Below are 18,994 nucleotides of genomic sequence, written 5' to 3'. Positions count from 1 at the left end.
CACCCTAGCACCGGGGTGGAGGTGAGATGCCTGGCACAGAAGCCGCCAGTGGCTTTATACTAGCAGGGAGAGGCCTTCTGCTTGGTGCAGAATCCACCCTCTCTGTGCCACTGAAGCAACGCTATAGGGCCAAACCATAAAGGAGGATCTAGCCTTATGAATCTTTCACTCAGTCTTTCATCCTTCTGAGGCAGATTGATTCAGTTCCACAAAGTCTGCTGAGAAGAAGGTCTTTTAGACAGGACCTTTGAAGCAGAGTTCCAAGGCTGTTCTGTGCTCATTACCGATCACATGACTCTTTTTTTTTTGTAAGAGCAGCCAAATTTCCTCTCCCTGCCTCATTATGTATCTCACTATGCACCAAATGGGTTCTGCCCCCCCGTTTATAAAACCACATTCAAGACACTAAAATCACTTCATCTGCTGAACTGTTTGCAATATTTCACTACATGAGATTTCCATTTGGGGCATTTTCCTGGTTCACACTTTTGATTGAGACACTCAGTCATTAAACAGGGCTTTTTATTTTTTTTTACTGTGTTTTGAATCTGACAAATGCTAATTGGGCTTATCTGTGATCACGAAAAGAAAAGGCGTACTTGTGGCACCTAGAGACTAACAAATTTATTTGAGCATAAGCTTTCGTGAGTTACAGCTCACTTCATCGGATGAAGTGAGCTTATGCTCAAATAAATTTGTTAGTCTCTAAGGTGCCACAAGTACTCCTTTTCTTTTTGCGAATACAGTCTAACACGGCTGCTACTCTGAAACCTGTGATTGCGAAGTAACCCAGTGCTCACAAGTCAGTATACACCTAGGCAGGCAGACAGGGGCTTCATATTTTTGGCCTCCCTCTGAAACATCTGCACAGATTAACTAAACTTTGCTTCAAGATAGTCAAATGCTTCCTGCACCACAAACAGAGCTGCAGGTTATCAGTAAAGGATTCATAATAGGCAGGAGTATATTATTTATTCACGGGGAGATAAGTGAGTATAGAATCCATTCTTTCCCAAAAGGTTAGAGGGTTGCGTACAACTCACAAATATTTCTGGATCATCCTTTACTTGAACCAAAAATGATATTATGCTCTTGTTCTTTCATGCCTAAAACTGACTGTGGATGATGATTTATTAAGCTAGAGTCCTGAGTCTCCTGCCATGCAACACACTTAGCCACAGTAATGACTATGAAACAGATCATGCATTCTAAGATAGGCTATAATTTGTGTTAAAGAAACTTGCCCATGTCAATTACCAGATTTAATTTGCTAAACTCTATAAAAGGTTATAAAGGAAGAAGAAACAAAAGAGACAAACTTTAAGCTGTTGCTTTTTGTGGTTTATGCATGCACACACCCCAGAAGAGAAAATAATAGCTTGGAACAACCCTAAAAGATAAAAAAACAAGTGCTTTCATAACTAAACATTAAACAGACACCATGCAAATATGCTACAGTTCTTGCAATCTGTAGTTTTTCATCTTTGATCTAGGTTTACAAATACCCAGAGATCAAGGTGGTGACGTGTTTCCAAGCTCCTCCGTCTAGGGCTTAAACTAGATTTAGCTTGCATATGTAAGTATGTTTGCTGGGAGATTGAATGGCTCAGGGATGCAATTAAAATATTTTATGCTTTTAGACTCTGATTCAGCAAAGCACTTAAGCGTCAACTTAAGTACTGCTGATTTAAAGTTAAGTACATGCTCAAGTCCCTTACTGAATAGAGATGGACTTACACAGGTACTTAAAGTGATCATTAATAATCCTGTTTATTGCAGTAGTGCCTAGGAACCAACAAATATCAGGGCCCCCTATGTACAAACACAGAGTAATAGATGTCTCCTGCCCTGAAGAGCTTTCAGTCTAAATAGACAAGACAGATACAAGGTGGAGGAATAAGATCTGACAGATAAGCAGAGTGAACAATGGGATGGTGGCAGAAGTCATGTTAATTCCATGATTTTTTTTGGGGGGGTGGATGTAATTGGGAAAGTATTGGTTAAATGGAAATACAAGGGAAAGGAAAAGAATAAGGGGGGAAAGAGCAGGTGAGAATTCAAAGGTCTGTGGGGCAGGTGTGCGGAGAGACAGTTAAGCACGTTAAGTGCTTTGCTAATTTGGGGATTTAACTGTGTTCAAGCCTAACCCAAGTCAGCAGTGATCAGAAATGGGCCCAAGATGCAAAGTTTAAATCTGGATCTGAATTTCCCCAACGGAGGGGGATATTTGGATCAGGGATTTGGTTTGGCCTGTTATAGACATTAAAGGCTTGGTCCTGCTCCCATTAAAGTCAATGCCAAAACTCTCAAGCTCTTTGATCTGAATCTAATGTGACCTAACTTTGGTACGAATTTAAATGCATGGCTTTAGTTCAGGCCCATCCTAGCAGTGAGTGAAAACTCTTGCTCTCTGATGAGGGTCTAACAGCCCTTATGAGAAAAGAATTAGGTGGTCTCCAGCTGGTTCCCAAGAAGCAGCGCATCCTCACAACACAAGCTGCACTGGCAGTGTCATCAGAAAATACTGACGAGGAGAGGAACTATCCGCTCACCCTTAGAAGGGGGCCATACTGCTCAGAGCAGTGTGGGGATGCCTCCAATCCATCAGTCTGTGCCTCCTTGTCTTGGGGGTTAAGCACAAAGGGCTGCAGAGTCCGAAGCTGTTAGTGTGACACGACACCTTTCCCAAATTCACAAGGATGACACAGCAAATTCACTAAACAATTAAAGAAATGTTTCCCCTTTCTGTCAACTTAATCACAAAGCCACGTTATCATTACTTGGAACAACTGGCAGACATTGTTTAGGAGAAATCTTGATAGCAAGGAGTTTGCAGGTCAGGACTCAGGTGCACTTTATGACAGAGTTGGTTGGAAAAGCTGGAATACTGAGCCTGCTATTAGCTAGTGGAACCAGCCCTTCCCTTCCACGAATACTGACACAATATACCAAATGCAAACAAAAAAAGTCACTTGCCTGAATATCTTAATATTCTTCTAATAGTCTTTGGTTAGGATGAGAAGATGGGTCTCTCTCATGAGCCAACATGATTAATACAAAAACACTTCTCCCTAATCAGCATATATTCACCCTATGCAATATTATTACCCTTGCTGGCTCAGGAGAATGAAGAATTAAAGTAAAGCCTCCTCTACAGCCATGGACATGAACAGCTACTGAGTCAGTGGCTGGGCCAAATGGGAATTTCTTTAAGTCTGGGAGGAAAGGGAACCTTGCAGTTATTTATACAATTCTGAGGGAAAGGAGACCTTGGGAACCATAGATTTCTTATGTGACCTTGGGCAAACTATTAAACCTATCTTGGCTTCAATTCATTCCTCTGTGAAATGGTTGGAATAATACTCACCTACCAGACAGGGTTGTTGTGAGGTATACTGGTGTTTACAAAGCATGTTGAGATTCTTGAATGGCAGGTATTATATAAGTGCCAAGCTATTATTATAATTATTAATTTAGGCTTAGACTTTCAAAGGAAACTCAATGACTTTTGGGCATCCGATGCCATGGAACTTTTGTAGGAATGGGTTGCCTAACTTCCTTAAGCTCCTTTGAAATTGTGTGTGTGTACATATACATACAGTTGTGTTTTAGGTGTATGCACATACATACACACACTCACTCATGTTTTGGATTGGCAATAGGCCTGGCCATTTAGATTGGCTTTTAAGCAATTACATACTTATACACTTCCTGACATTGTTCTCTTGTTTTTATAGTCTTCCACACTATGTTTTTCATCTGTCTGGTAACATCTCAAATTAGGAATCATTTCAAAATATTTTAAAAATAGCTAAATGTGGGGTTTTAGAAATTGCACTCTTTTCTTCACAATACAATATTTTAAGAAATGTGCTCAAATGCAGAGATTGCTGGGTAAGATAAAATGCTTTTTCCCACATTTTAAAAAAAGGTTTTACCTTGAATTTAGGAGCTGGTAATTTTGTGTCTCCGAATGATTGATGATTGACCACCATTGAAACCTTCAAGTAAATCAGCAGTGCATACCGTGCAAATCATGTGTTGCAAGTGCCTAAAAACACAGACCATGGCAATGATCTTGAGAGTCTCCATTAGCAGCCTGTTTATACCTTGAGGCAAGATGCACAGACTAAACACCAGAAACTTTTTAGTAAATAAAATATTTCTACTAGGAGACCCCAGGCAACAAGAGTAATGAGAACAGTGTTATTAAAAGACTTAAACACCGAAAAAGGCAGAACAGCACGTACAGTTACAGTGATATTACAGGAACAAATAAGCTTTCTATCCTTCAGGGACTTTGACATTTCTTTTCACAGGCTTGGAAGTCTTTATAATGGACTTGTGTTTGGATGTTATTGGCCTTCTTGAAGTAGCAAAGTTGCATGGGACACTTTCGTTAATAAGAAAGAAATTATGTGAAAAAGCCAGTGATAAAGACAATGCTGTTCCTCATCTGCCACCCCTGGACTGAATACTGTGGCCCCAGTCCTGAAAACACTTATGCATGAGAATGATCCAGTTGAACTCAGTCAAGTTACTCACACATGTATGGATTTGCAGGATTGAGTACAATGTTTATGCATGTTCACTCGAATGCCGAACAGCTGTTCAGTTCTGCAATGTGGGTGCCCCTTACTATTTATTATGGCTACCCTTTATAGGAACACCCATGTTCTCATGGGCAAAAAGGTGATCCGAATATCCGAGCCATTATTTCTTCTTTGCTCTTTGTCGTTTCTTATTTGTTAGTCTCCTCTTTAGTAAGTTTCAGTCTCCAAGTCAGGGAGCAACATCAGCACCACACACAGCAGGGGCAATGAATACTAAGTGAAAAGGGTCCAGAGCCTGAAAGTATTCATGCACCTACATTTCAATGGGAGTTAGGTACCTAAATGCCTTTGAGGATCTGGACCAAAGTGAACAAATTTCTAATCCAGTTTATTTGGTGAACACTTAGGAATAGTGAACACGCGGCAGAAATCAGGATCAGACTGTGAGCAGAGAAAAAGAAGCTAAATGCAAATAATTTATTTACAGGGAATAATTCAATCAGCTTTAGGCTTTGAGCTCCTGATGGAGTCAACTCACATTTTTCCATGTCATGCCCGAGGCTGACATGGGCCTAGGACCTCAGCTAGCTTTTACTTCTAGTATTCCCTGCCATCCTGTTGTGAAGCAGGTGGCCCACAATGTCTGCTGATTTGGAGGCATCTGCTGGACACAGGATGTGTCTCTCTTCTCTGCCTCCAGAGTCCAGATCCTTCTGATCCCCGACTGCTGGTTTCCGATGACTCCCGTTGAGGGAAAGTGCATGTTCTGCTGAGTAGGGAAGGAGCCCACACAAGCTAATGTGGAGCCAGTTTACACTTTGATACTTGAGAAAGTGGCTATGGCATTTAAACAAACTGACAAGCTGTTTGACTGGGCATTAGGAATTATTTCAGGAATCCTAGAGAAACATGTATTGTAGCAGACTCCGGAACTTGTTTCACTGGGAATTCTCTCTGATATTTATGAGCATGCATGTGGTCACTGTAAACTGCTGCCAAAATATCTCTAAAGAGCAAGACGTGGATCCTGTGCACCTGGTGGAATGGATAAAGGACACCCAAAGGTGCACATTGTAGGAGAAGATGATTGATCATTGGTTGGGAAGAATGGATGTGTATGAATGCATCTGGAAGATAAATGTTAAAACTAATCCAAAATTGTGAGCATCTCAGAGGAATAGTGAAGACTGAGGGCCAGACTCTCAGCTACGGTCAATCGGCATAGTTCCATCATTTCCTAGGTTTTTGTTCATGTCCATGGAGCTACACTGATTTTCACCAGCTGGGGATCTGGCTCTGAAAAGACTTTTAATATGTTAGAGCACTTTGAGCCACCTAGCCAAAACCTTCAAATGCTCTGATGGTTTGAGGTGCTTTGTGCTGTGAGCAAAACAGATGTATAGTCTATACTGATGTTTTCCCTGACTCTGAAGGGATAGAGGGAGCAGCTGCATTGTTTATTTGGAACAGAAATCCTTAGCAACTTGAAATTTATGCTTCAATGATGGAAGAAGTCCACTCTAAAGCCTTCAGGAGGTGAAACTGAGAGCACAGATGAGTGGCAATGTTAGGGGACACTTGATCCTAGTCCATGATGAGGTATTGTTGTAATATAAATAAATATTATAAATAAATAAATGCATTCAATACAATCTTTGTTCAAAGCAAGTGAATTATTTCTGAAAATGCTTAGGTGCTTAGACCCATAATAGAAAGAAATACAAAGAAATAATAATGATGATGACCCAAGAGAGTGGAAGCGATCAGTCTGGAGTCCTGGACTTCAAACCCCTAAAACATAGTCCTTCCCTGACTGTTAATTGTATATGTAAATGCTGTGCATCTTTTAATATAAAAATCTATGGATAGGGAGTCTTACACATACCCATGGGCAAAACTACCCTTACTGTGAGCTGTTGGTTGCCTCCTCAGGTAATTTATTTTGCAGCGAACTCAAATGCAGCATCTACATTCTCATTAAGATCCCAGAAGCTATTTGAAAGCTGCCCTCAGCCTGCCTTCCTAGTGTGGGGTAGGTAGGCAATGTGATAGCACTATTAGCCCACACATGTTAGGGAAGGCTGCAGGCTGATCCAGTACTGCTCAAAGCATCTTAGCAATGGTGTACACCATAGCCTACTTCTGCGATGTGTTGGCATCTCTCGTATGGGAGGGAACTCTGGCAGTATTGCTCCCCCTTCGTAGCCTCATCAGACAGTGGTCAGCAGGACCCTTCCCTCCCTTTGTGGATAGCCCACAGGCTCATTTCCCCTTCTGATTTCTTCTTTCTAACATTGTTATCAAATAAAAAATAGGAGCTAGAAATAATATGGAAACATCACATCACTTAAGATTAATTTATATTAGCTACCTTCAAGGGTCTGCGTGAAAACTCTTCCTCGAAGCCTAGCTCTGCAGAGCTGCTCTATTTGAATTTAAATATTCCTTAATATTTCTCTGCTATTATTTATGTGAACAGTTACATACAGACTCATTCTTGCTTCTGAACAGCCCCAACTGAATATAGACAGCTACACTGCATGGGTCTCTCCAACCATAATTATCTAGACTGATTAGGATATTGATTATATACTACCATTCCGGCACTTGAAAGGATGAATGGGAGATTTTAAAGATAAAGATAATTGACTACAAGAAGAATGAACACCTTTCTTTCCACACCCTCTCTATAAAAAAAAAGACACCTCATCCTAATAAACAAAAGGTTTGTTCTGGGCACAGATACACTACAGCTGTGCGATGTCTCTGGATCTTCAACAATGTGCCTATGTGTAAGGGGACTGTTGCCCCCTTACTAACATTCAGTGGGGGTGTTTTAGTTTCTAGCTCCCAGTACTAAAAAGGGGGAAGGGTCGATGGGGAATCAGGACTCTGAGACTGACAGCCCCCAAGAACAATGGGGAGAGGCCAATGCTCCAGGTCATCCTGATTGACAGGGAGGGCAGGCTAATCAGGGAGTCAGGAGGCCAGGGGGGTCCCATCCTCCGTGTGAGATGGACTTGCCTGGATCAGACAGAGTGGGGCTGAGTTAAGGAGAAAGCAGGGGCCCAAGCTGAGCTGGAGAGCAGAGCTGTGCCAGATACAGAGAGAGCAGGCCCTGGGAGCAGAACTGTCCTGGGAGCAGAACTGCAGCCCCAAAGCCAGAGGCACAGCCCAGAGAAAGCAGACTTGCCCTGGAAGCAGAGCTGCAGCAACCAGAGCCAGAGGGGCCAGAGAAGCAGCTCAGGGAGCTGGAGGCAGAGCAGCAGCAGTGCAGAGACAGAGTGGTGGAGCTGGGGCTGGAGCAGTCCAGAGCTGGGTGCGATGAGCAGCTGGGGAGAGCGAGGGGGACCCTGGGTAGCAGGCCCAGCACAGGGCGATGCCTCAGCCAAGAGGCTCTGCAGGCCAGGCTTGGATCATAACCCCGACAGAGCGGGGGTGACACTGGGAAGAAGGGTCCTACCACTTAGAGCCTGAGAGCGTGTGGCCACCACCAGAGCGAGTGTCCAACCCCTAGCATCCCTGCAGCACAGCCAGGGCCTGAGAAGAAGGTCTGGGACTTACAAGAACCAGACTGAACTGCCCTGACATTCCAGAGACACTGTCTGTGATGTTCCCTGCCAAAGAGCGGGGTGATGTGTCTCCTTTAACCTTTTCCATTTTTCCTTATTCTTTTTAAAATTAATTGTTGATTAAATAACTTGCATTTGCTTTAAGTTGTATGTAATGGTCAGTGGGTCAGAGAAGTGCCCAGTGCAGAGAGAGTACCCTGGAGTGGGACACCCTAGCCCCTGTCCTAGGTGACCACAGCAGGGTTGGGGGTCAAGCCCCCCAGGAATCCTGAGCCCAGCCTTGTTGGGGTTACGAGGACTCTGCCAGACAGGAGAGTGGAAGGGGAGTCCTCAAAGGCAGGGAGGCCACTGGGTAAAGGAAGTGGGAGTGAGGACTCAGATCCTTTTGCTAGCCCACTTCACCGGGGTAGTGCAGAAGCCAGGAAAGTTCCCACAATAGCAGGACTATTCCCCCGTTTACATATGTAAATGGGACATGGGAGATTTTCCTCAGAGGAATACACTGTAAAAAATCTGCGAAAGGCTATAGAGATTAGATTCCTAAAACCATCCAAAATTTCAAATAGTACTTGTATTATGTTTTTTTAGTTCAGTAGTACTAGTTGGTTTGTTCTTCAGGCCTATTGTATCAATAAATAGAGTAGCCACTAGCTATGCTAGCTAACATTTGGTGCGAGGCACTAGTTATATGACCTGGCAGAACTTTACACATGTCAGAGGTAATTTAGGGTGAATAAACTTCAGTGAAAGTTAATGGCAACAGAAGTGGAAGTCCATTCCAGAGAGAGTAGTGGAATTTCTATGGGAGGAAATGCCATCAGAAAGCAGACAAGAGATCTCTGCTGAGTGACTTTATGCTTCCCTATTTCTTTTTGTGTCGTGAGGTTTAGTTCATTTAGTGTGCGTGTGAAGCATGTTGGAATATTTTAAATTGGAGAATACTAAACAACAAATGAATAACAGCTAGTGTACTTCTGGTGTGAATGTACAAAGGAGTAACCATGCATGCTGAACTGGGGGAAAGTTTCCAGATTTTCAGAAATGTTCGAGAAAACCAGCCAGCTGTGAGAATGCACAGAAACAGGACCAGATTCTCAGCTTGCATAAACTGGTTTAGCTCCATTGACTTAAATAGAGTATGCTTCATGAGAGCTATGCCAGTTTACAGCAACTGAGAAGCTATCGCAGAATGAATACTATGAATTCATGAATTAGAGTGAGCTCAAGTCAGTACTTTTATTCAAAAATATATTCACAAATTAAACAAAATTATTGGACCAGCTCTACTTTAACTGTAAGAAAACTATACTTACTGTGTAGATGTGTTACAGCATATACCTAGTGCGACACCCTGCAAGAAAATAAGACATGTGTATGATTAATAGAGGGCAAAGCTTATTTTTAAGGGATACTACCCTTTAATTTTCCATTCGTGGTGAAACAATCACACATTTCTGTTGCACAATATGATCCTTTGCATGTTTATTGCTTGAAAACTTACTTTTAATCTAATGTAATGTTGCTTAGTAGTTTCTTATTGGATATGGGTTGCAGGACATTAGACACCAAATAAAGGAAATCCCATAAAATATAGGACAGGTTGCCCTGTTCAGGAAAGCACTTAAGTTTGTGCTTAAGTCCTTCTGATTTGAACAGAATGTAGCCACATGCCTTACTGCTATCCTGAATTGAAGCTCGAAGGATGAATCTCAATGAGCCACTCCTCCTCCTATTTTTCCCTTTTTTGGGATGGGATAGGGGAGATTAGACTCTGGGAAAGCAGTCATTCTGAAAGGGAACAGACTGACAACCGAACACTTACTATCTGAAACTGCTGTCTCTATGTTGTTTTCTTGCATAATGGAGGATATGGAGCTTGATCCTGTGAAGTCAAAGTTGAGGACAGTCAACTCTTCTTAGGAGGAGCTCAGCACCTGGTAAAATCAATCCTGTAATTTGTATGAAGCCTCCCCTTCTTTCTGGCAGGCTGTCAGCGGGTCGGGAATATAGCATCCAAGTCACAGTAGCAACTAATGTCATGTGTGAAAGAAGCTCAGTCAGCTTTGGAGAAAAGCTTTCTTTCTTTCTCACTAGTAAAGTAAGTCAAACTTTTTCAGCTTTCCACTCTTAAATTACATGCCTGTGGGTGCACTTTAAGCCAAATTTGATTTTCAAATATTTGTCTCTATACAGTATTTTACCCAAGAATGCTTGCACAAATCTCTGCTTCACCAGAGGAAAGTCAATACTATCCATCTTCCACATGACATCTATTTGGTTTGAAAAGTTATGGGCTCAATTCTGACCTCAGTTACACATATGCAACACCCCACTGTCTTTAGAGGCACAGTTTAGCCCTAAATTTCCCACTGGAAAAAAGGATTTTACACCAGTAGTGCTGGCTTTTAAACCAGACCATATGCTGATTGGCTAAGGAAAATGTTCAAGCACTACTTGTAAACAGTTTATGCAGGTAAACTGCAAAGCATGAAAAATCTGTTGAGTGCAAGTTTGACCTTTCCATCCACTTGCATTCAAAGGGACTTCCCTTGATCCTCAAAGAGACACACAATAGTCAAAAGAAAGTATCATAGGCCAAATGAGGTTTGTCACCTTAACAAGAGCAGACAGCCTGTCAAGTAACTGCAACAAAGAGCTGAAGTGCATCCAGAGTCAAGCTACGTAGAGAGATGGTTCTGATGTTTTTTTAGAGTGATGAAGAATAATTCATCATGGGTTATTTAAAAATAGCATTCCTATAGCCCATGCTTGGAGTTAATATCCACAGACTTAATTTATTATTGTATTATGGCTTGAATAATGCCAGCAACACACTGGGATGAAATAGCACCCACCGCCACCACTTGTTTTTATATTTATCCTTCCAGCAATATCCAGCGGAAAAAAATTAAATGGTTCCAGTTTCCTGATGTTTACAATATACTTGAAACCACTGGAGTGGTTTTCCCTTTTAAAACAAGCAATTAGCACTGTTTTTGAGAGTTCTTATTTACCATTGTGTGGTTGAGTTAGCACAGAAATGCGTCTGAAATGGAAATTACAGGCCAGAATTACAGAGTCAGAATGCCGTTTTTTGGATTCTTTGTAGATTTGGGACACAGAGGAAAGGTCTTTTGGTATCAAAGGCTCTGGCAATGTCTTTCCACTGACGATGTTCAAATCATTGTAACTAACAGTTGACTGGTCAAAGAATATTGCTAGCTAAAAAGACTTGGATTCCCACCCCTGGTCAGGTTTTCTTTCAGTCTTTGCTTCTAAATTTGAAACTCCATAGCTCCCTGGAGGAGAACATTTCTTTTAGACAGATAAAAGGAATGTTATGTTTGCCTGTCAGGGTTGGGGGATTAAAGGCAAATCACACTAAGAAGCATCTCTGCATATGGAACAGCCCACCAAGACTTAAGTCTGCATTCAGACATTGATGTGAAGAAAACTGAACTGGCACATCACTGGGAAAAATCAGATATTGATGGAAAAGGAATAGTCTGTTTTTCAAGAAAAAAAAAAGCAGAGACAGGAAACGCATTATACTGCGCTTGCATTTTGAGGTCCCAAGCAATAAATACATACCCAAACACGCAAGGCATGGTTCTGTGTACATAACCAAAAAAAATCTCTTGTGAAATTAACTCCAGCAGGCAGGCAGAACATGCCCATTTTCATGGAAAGCTATATACAATTGATAACACATACTAACATATAGCAGCCGTCCTCCACATCAACATTGAAAAGTCTGTTAAAGGAAAACATACCTTTTTTATAGAATAATGATCACCAATTACTAAGGCAAGATACGATGGACATTCTGAGGTCAGTTTATTTTAAGTTCAAGATTAGGTAATGAGTTTCTATTTACTGTCCAAAGATGGGGAGATATTAAGCTGCCTAACTCGTTTAGGTATCATAAAAGTACCCCAGGCCAGCAGACAGCTAGACATCTGTACTAGTAGGTAGTTTAGGGTTGGAGGTGGGTGGTCTCCATTTGTTTCATATTTCCTACAATGCCCATTCTTTTTCATCTTAGGTCATTATATTGCTCTTGATTGCTTGGTTCCTGCAGGTCCAGGTCAAGGGTAGAATATAGCCATAACAAGCACACCTTGCCTAGCTCTTTTTTGCTTTGTTATGAACTTTAGTTTATATTAAGCACATTAAGAGGAGCAAACTACATCCTGGAGGATCGTTACTGCCAATAATATCTGCAGGAGCAGACATAGGTAAAATGTGGGGAGAGTGCGAGACATGTCAAAAAGCCAAAGCCAGATGATGAAGAATTAACCAAAATATTCTGCATGGAGAGAGCTCATCCAAATGGGCTTCTAGCAGGCAGAGTCCATTAAGTGCTTTGAACGTCTTGCAACTTTCTTCTGTTGTGTTCCAGGGAAGTCAGGCTCCTAAAATCAGAGAAAGTGACTCAAAGCTCTTGCTTCTTAAAGACCTGGTTTCATCTGCAACTTGGGCAGTTCATTGCAGCTGAGCTCCAGCCACAATCCCCCTGGGCCTGGGTTCCCCAGTAATTCCTGTTGTAGATAGTAGGCATTTTTTATTTAACTATTGCCCTGGCAAAATTGGGCAGGGACTATATAATCTACTGCAGAAAGAAATCCTGGCTAGCAGTCAAATAACGCTGTTAGCCAGCTTAAAATGGCTTCTGGTAAGGCTCCATGCTTTAAACGTATAATTTATAACTATGCTTTACTGAGAGTTTAGCATTGCAAAATTAGCCAAGAGGCTGGTATCAAAAAGAACTGCTCAGTGCTGAACCAAACACCAATTCTGAGCTAGGATAGCAACCATCATGGAGGCATAAATGAGGAAAGGAAGAGTCTATGTGAGTTCTAGGTAGATAATTTGCAGAGGGAAACATACAGCGAAGGGGACATAGCTCTATCTCAGGACTACAGCTTCTAGGCAAAGCACCGATAAATACTCCTAGATGTTTAAATCCTTGGAAAATACTTGAAAGAGCTATCTGAAAAAGAAACCTGTGTAAAATCCATACTCCTCTTTCACCTCCATTTTAAAAGGTTCTTATCTTGGTTACACTGAAATAAGCATCATGTCACAGGCCTCTCTGAGGCCTCATGAACATTGCTTCACACCACAAAGTTGTCCTGAGCGGTAGTCTGTTCAACACAAGGAGGGCCCAAGACTGGAATAACAGGGGTGTTAGAGGTTAGAATTGCAAGAGCTACAGTAGAAAGCTCGTGCCGTGGCTAATCTCTAAACCGGCAACGAGATTCACCTAGTAATTTATTTTCTCTCATTTACTTGGCTTTTAAACCCAAAAAGGTAAAGAAAATCCTATGAACATAGGGTGAGAACTCTCTCTGTAACAGCCAAATAGAGAAGGAAAGTATACCTCCGCCTGATGGCTTCTCACAAAGATGTAAGATGATTCAGAATACCTCCACGCAATAGCTGGGAGGTGCGATTCTCAGTGTGGATAGGCAGACTTGCATTAGCTCTGCTTGAGCTACTGCCTAAAAACAGTAGCATGGCAATGGCAACTCAAGCAGCAGAGGTGGGCAGAACTGTGCTTGAGTGGGCAAGCCGAGCTGTGCCAGTGTAGCCTCGCTGTTATTTTTAGCGTGCTAGCTCAAGCAGCGCTAGTGCACATACATCTAACCATGCATCTTCAGGGACCTTCTGTGATCCAGGACCAGAACATGCCACCAAAATTAAGATACTATTAAGATACTTAGCCCAGTATCTTCCAATATGTGGGGCTGTGAAGGACTAGCTGAGAGCATGGAAGAGATATAATTAAGACACATCGGTCTTTATCTTCTCATAACAGTATAAAGAGGAGGAGCAATTGATTTAAATTTTCCTGAAGGAAGTGTTGAGCTCAGCTTTCGAAGGATTGAGAAGTGCTGCCTTAGCTCTTGAAATATGTATTAGCTGCTAAACAATTTGTTCCACCTTGTACTGAGCTGTGACACTGAGTAAATTTCCCAGACTTAAAGAAGAGCTCTGTGTAAGCTCAAAAGTTTGTTTCTCTCGCCAACAGAAGTTGGTCCAATAAAAGATATGACCTCACCCACCTTGTCTCTCTAATATGCTGGGACCAACACGAGTACAACAATGCTGCTATCAATCAGCATCTTTTCTCTCCTTGTGATAGGGTGGCATTCAGCAATGAATGAGTTCACGCATTGTGGGGAGCTGAAATTTTAGCTGAAGTCTTGACATCCACAATATTCAGAGAGTGCACTATATGACCTGCCCATTTTTGGATTCTAACTCTCAACTGAGGCAAGGACTGTCTTATTTTTACATTTGTACAGAGCTTAGTACCAAAGGGGTTGTACCCCTAATACAAATAGCTAAATAATAATATGATCCTCACATCCACTGCAGGCAAAGGTAGTATCTTGAGTGCTCTAGCATGTCTAGGAATGGAAGAGGGCAGACAATACGAGACTGCTGTATAAAGACGGACAAGAAATACTGGGTGATTTCTCCTAATGTCAAATCCTTCATGATTCCTCCAACCTTGGACTTCTTTTGTGGTTTGTATGCCCTCAGGAGACAAACTAGGCAGGTGAAGATCAGAGGGAACCATTTCCTTGGTGTTAGATTAGGACGCGTTTAAGACAACCTACCTGACAAAAGATTTTTGATTGATTAATTATCATATTATTGAGGGTTGAAATGATGGTTTCCAAGGGCCTTGTTCTCCCCTCAATCTTTGTGTATAGCATTCAGGGTTTCTGTCCTATTTTTCCCACTTCTACTTCGATTACTTTTGGAAGAACCACTTCAAAAGGCTGTTTTGTGGTTTATCTAATAAACATCATTTTCTCCTGCCTTCAGGATACCGTCAATCCAGGGGAAGATACACCAGTGTACTGTTGTCAGGATCACAGATGGCTGAAAATCTACACATCTATTTCACTGAATAGTCTTAATGTGAGATAAAATAACCTACGTTGGAAAGAGCTGCGTGTAAATGAGGAAACAATGAGTATGCCCATTTGTGAGGATTCAAGAAGCATGTGATATCTAAGAACAATAATCTTAAATCACTGGGTGTGCCTTCTATCAATAAATCCATTGAGGGAAGGAAGCATACATTGAAATAACCGTTAATGATCAGTAGGAGAGACTGCCAGAACCTGTCATTCTCAGGGGGATGAAGCTGATCAGGTTGATGTGAAATTTACCCAAAGCCCACCATTTGGCCTATATAGTTAATATGTAAGAGGATAATGATTTGCTAAAATGGAAAGGCACAGTGCAAGGCTCAGATGTGAGCAAATGCCTCCAGTACAGTACTGAGCAATGAATGAAAAAAACCAAAACCCACCAACAGCAATGCCTCTTGTTATACCAGCTGCATTTCCTGCAGGAGGGCAGTTTTAATCCCTTTCTTCTTCCTGTGTGACGGGATCTTTGTCTTTTTATAGAATCATTAACCTCCCTAAATAGTTCTTGCACATGTCTTTGGTGACTCCAGCGTACAAATGAAACACAGAGAAATCTAAGGAACAGCAAAGAGAGCTAGATAACTAAGACAAAGAGGGACCTAGGGAAAGAGATGAAACCAGAGCAAGCCAAATACCACAGATGCAATATCCACCCCCAGCAATTGCACATGATCGTTATTAAGCCCCCAAAAGAGAGAGAGAGAGAGCGAGAGAGCAATAGGAGAGCCAAATGCCACCAGTATAAAATCCAGTGTTTAACTGACAGAAGCAGCACAGTAGGAGAAGAATATAACATGAGGTTGAGCCAGTTGCTACAACCGTAGACTCAATATGCACCTTCAAGAATGATCTATATACACATGCAGAACCTTCAAGGGATGAGACAAGAGAAAGGAGCCACTACAGAGACTGGGATAGATGCCACTGACAGACAATCCCTACTGATGTGTCAAGCAAAACACAGATAGCCAGGAAAACTGAAGATGAAGAGTCGCTGACTGGAATCCACTTTCTATATTTACCGGACATTAGAGAAACTGCACTAATGGGTGGGCGGGAGGGGATCTTAAAGTGAAAAAAGAATGGCTTTGATAGCCACCCCTTTAATTAACTCAGTGACTTAAGGGAAGGGAGACAAATGCCATGGAAGGAAAAAAACAATGGGACAAAAAAAGAATAACTTGAGTCACTGCACAGACAGGTTATTAACCTAGCAGGAAACTAGATACCATTGCTGCTGGTCTGAACTTCATTGCAATGGCTTCCACTTTGGATTATTGCAAAAACACTCCCTTTACATTAGATGTACCAAAAAAACACCATATACATTTCCAGAGATGTTGTCCATTGAGATGTTCCATTTCATGAGAAGTTACATTGAAGGAAATGCCTTTGGCTCAGTGGCATTACAAAAATACTAAACAACAAATATCAATGCTGCCAAATATGAAACGTTAAATTGAAAGCATGATCTGTGAATAAATGATGCACTCCACAGAACACACCATATAATATTGTGACTAGATATAATCATAGATGTGAAACAAATTGTAAATAAGGACCAGATCTTCAGCTGGTCAGAGTCAATGGGGCTATGCCAATTTACACTAGCTGATGGGCTGACCCAAAGTATTTTTACATTCTTATACACTCATCATATACCTGAATCAGGCCCAGCTACAACCGTTCTGCTAACTCCTCATGTCAGGATGATAGCATTAGCCTGCTGGAGATTCTGAATGCAAGATACAGTAGCTAGACTGACAGAGCTAGAATGCCAGATTGTTAGATTGCCTCTAAATGTTGGATGTCTAACTGTGTAACTTCCTAGCACTTTGCAGGATGGGCTGAATTATGGATGACACATCTATGAGCGTTACACAGACTGCAACAGCATCCTGCCTCTCACACAGGGCAGGATACAAACTTCAATACTTAACCCTATTAAAAATAGGATTCTGATCTGGTCTCTAACTGCCACATTTACTGCCCTATTAAAACATGAGAAATGTCAGGAAAAGGCACAATGTAGCTACCCCTTTTTGACTGATCAGCTTCTTGCTTCCTCACTCCTCTCCTTTTCTGGAGAGTGTCTAGAGTGGCTTGAACTCATTTACAATACCCCTTGCAGTCATCACCTTTCAATGTATTTACTAGGTTAAATATCCAGCCCTCGCTCTCCTACATATGCACAGCTTTCTTCATTTGGCAGTGCTGCAAGTTCAGATCTGGATTCAAACTTTTCAAAGATTGGAGGGTGCACAGATGATGGGCTTTGGTTCATTCCATTAAAGAAACTGGGCACAAAGACTCAACAGAGATGTGAAGTTCAGATCTTGATTCAGATTTGAGCGTTTCAAAGTTCTGGGATGTTCAGATTCAGTTCCTTGGTTCAGATCCATCTCTAGATTTTAGGTCATGTCCTCTCATTCTCATCATAATCAAAGTTACCTAGTGTGCAGAGAGAGAGAGAGAGAGACATGGACAGAGACAAACAAAAATAGCATGAATTCCACCTCCTAAGAGATTGTAGCAAACCAAATCCAACTAGACACGTGATAACAGGTTTGCCTGAAATACCCATTAATTAAAAGCCCATTAATAATCATGGCCCAGCATACTTTTCCGACATTCTGCTGCCTTATGTTCCAAGTCACTCATTTAGCTCCACATCTGCTGATCTGCTGGTATGCCCTAAATATCAATTTGAAACCATCAGATACAGAGCCTTTAGTAATTATGCTCCTTAGCTATTATAATTAATCTTTATTAATTTGCATAGCATCTTTGTTGCAAAGTGCTTTATAGCAAAGAGGTGCTCATGGAGGGAGAGGGGTAGACAGCAAGGTATCCTACAAAAATAAATGCCTGTAGTAAAAAATGAAACAAACCCAAGCCACAAATAGAAGTATAAAAACAGCTTTTAAAAATGTATTATTTTTTTGTACTACAAAAAAATTAAGAAAAAGAACATGGCAAATATACACAGAGATTGTGAACAAATATTTTAAAACATGAGCAGTAATTAAATAATAATAGTTTGCTTTTATATTTTGCCTTCCATTTGAAGATTATTACATTTACATGAGGAAGATATTGTTTGCATTTAGCAGAACCAAAGCCGAGAGATTAAATGACTTCCCAAGCTCACATAACCATCCTACGATGGAGTTGGGTTATAAACTCTGAGTCCCTTTGCCTTTACCACAAGAGTTGTATCAGTCGTTAGAACCAGAACTAGTGTAAAAATTCTCAGAGTACAATGAATCCAATCCAAGTACCAAGAAAGCAAACAACATGCTACAAAAAACAAGGCACAAAAAGATAACCAGAGTAATACAAATAATAATTCATAAGGCACTGTGTATCTTACAACCCTAGATAAAGACATGTCCTTTCCCTAAAGAGTTTACAATCTATATGGCCATACGGAAGTCACAGGGGCTACAGCTGTGTGGCCACTGATTTAGAGTGAGAACCACTGATTTAGAGCCTTTCACTCAATGATCCCCAATGCTCAGCACATTGTTGTATATAGACACAGATCATTTCTCCCATATCTGAAATATAGGCTTGTTTGGTGAGAAAAGTAGCAACAATTAACAAATAACAGCTACATTACATGAGATAGAAAAACTGCAGGAAGAATGTAGGGAATGTTATAACAATTGTCCATTTGGTAATTGCACAGGCCATTAAGTCGTTCCTAAAGAGAATGTTTTCAAAGTTTACTGTGAGTGGCTTGTTTGTTTTCTGACTTGCTCAGAGGGCCAGATCCACAGCTGGTGTAAATTAGAATAGTTCCATTGACTTCAATATATCCTGCTGATTTACACCAACTGAGGAACTAGCCCCCTCTGTAGAGCAGGGATGGGGAACATTTTTTCTATCGGGGGCCACAGACCCACAGAAAAAA

The 18,994-nt window shown here is 41.3% G+C and overlaps 1 long non-coding RNA gene across 1 annotated transcript; it reads right to left on the bottom strand.

The window, feature by feature from the left end:
* Positions 1-3,956: 3,956 nt before the first annotated feature.
* Positions 3,957-9,917, bottom strand: LOC122461075. The gene is made up of 3 exons (XR_006282788.1): positions 9,802-9,917; positions 9,439-9,476; positions 3,957-4,051 (listed from the first exon to the last, which is right to left on the bottom strand). It is a non-coding gene; the product is annotated as an uncharacterized LOC122461075 (long non-coding RNA).
* Between the last annotated feature and the right edge of the window lie 9,077 nt (positions 9,918-18,994).

The sequence above is a fragment of the Dermochelys coriacea genome, chromosome 7, assembly GCF_009764565.3.
Source record: "Dermochelys coriacea isolate rDerCor1 chromosome 7, rDerCor1.pri.v4, whole genome shotgun sequence".
NCBI classification, from domain to species: Eukaryota; Metazoa; Chordata; order Testudines; family Dermochelyidae; genus Dermochelys; species Dermochelys coriacea.
Note: the sequence above shows the minus strand (reverse complement) of the source record. Positions and strands in the feature narration are given on the sequence as shown.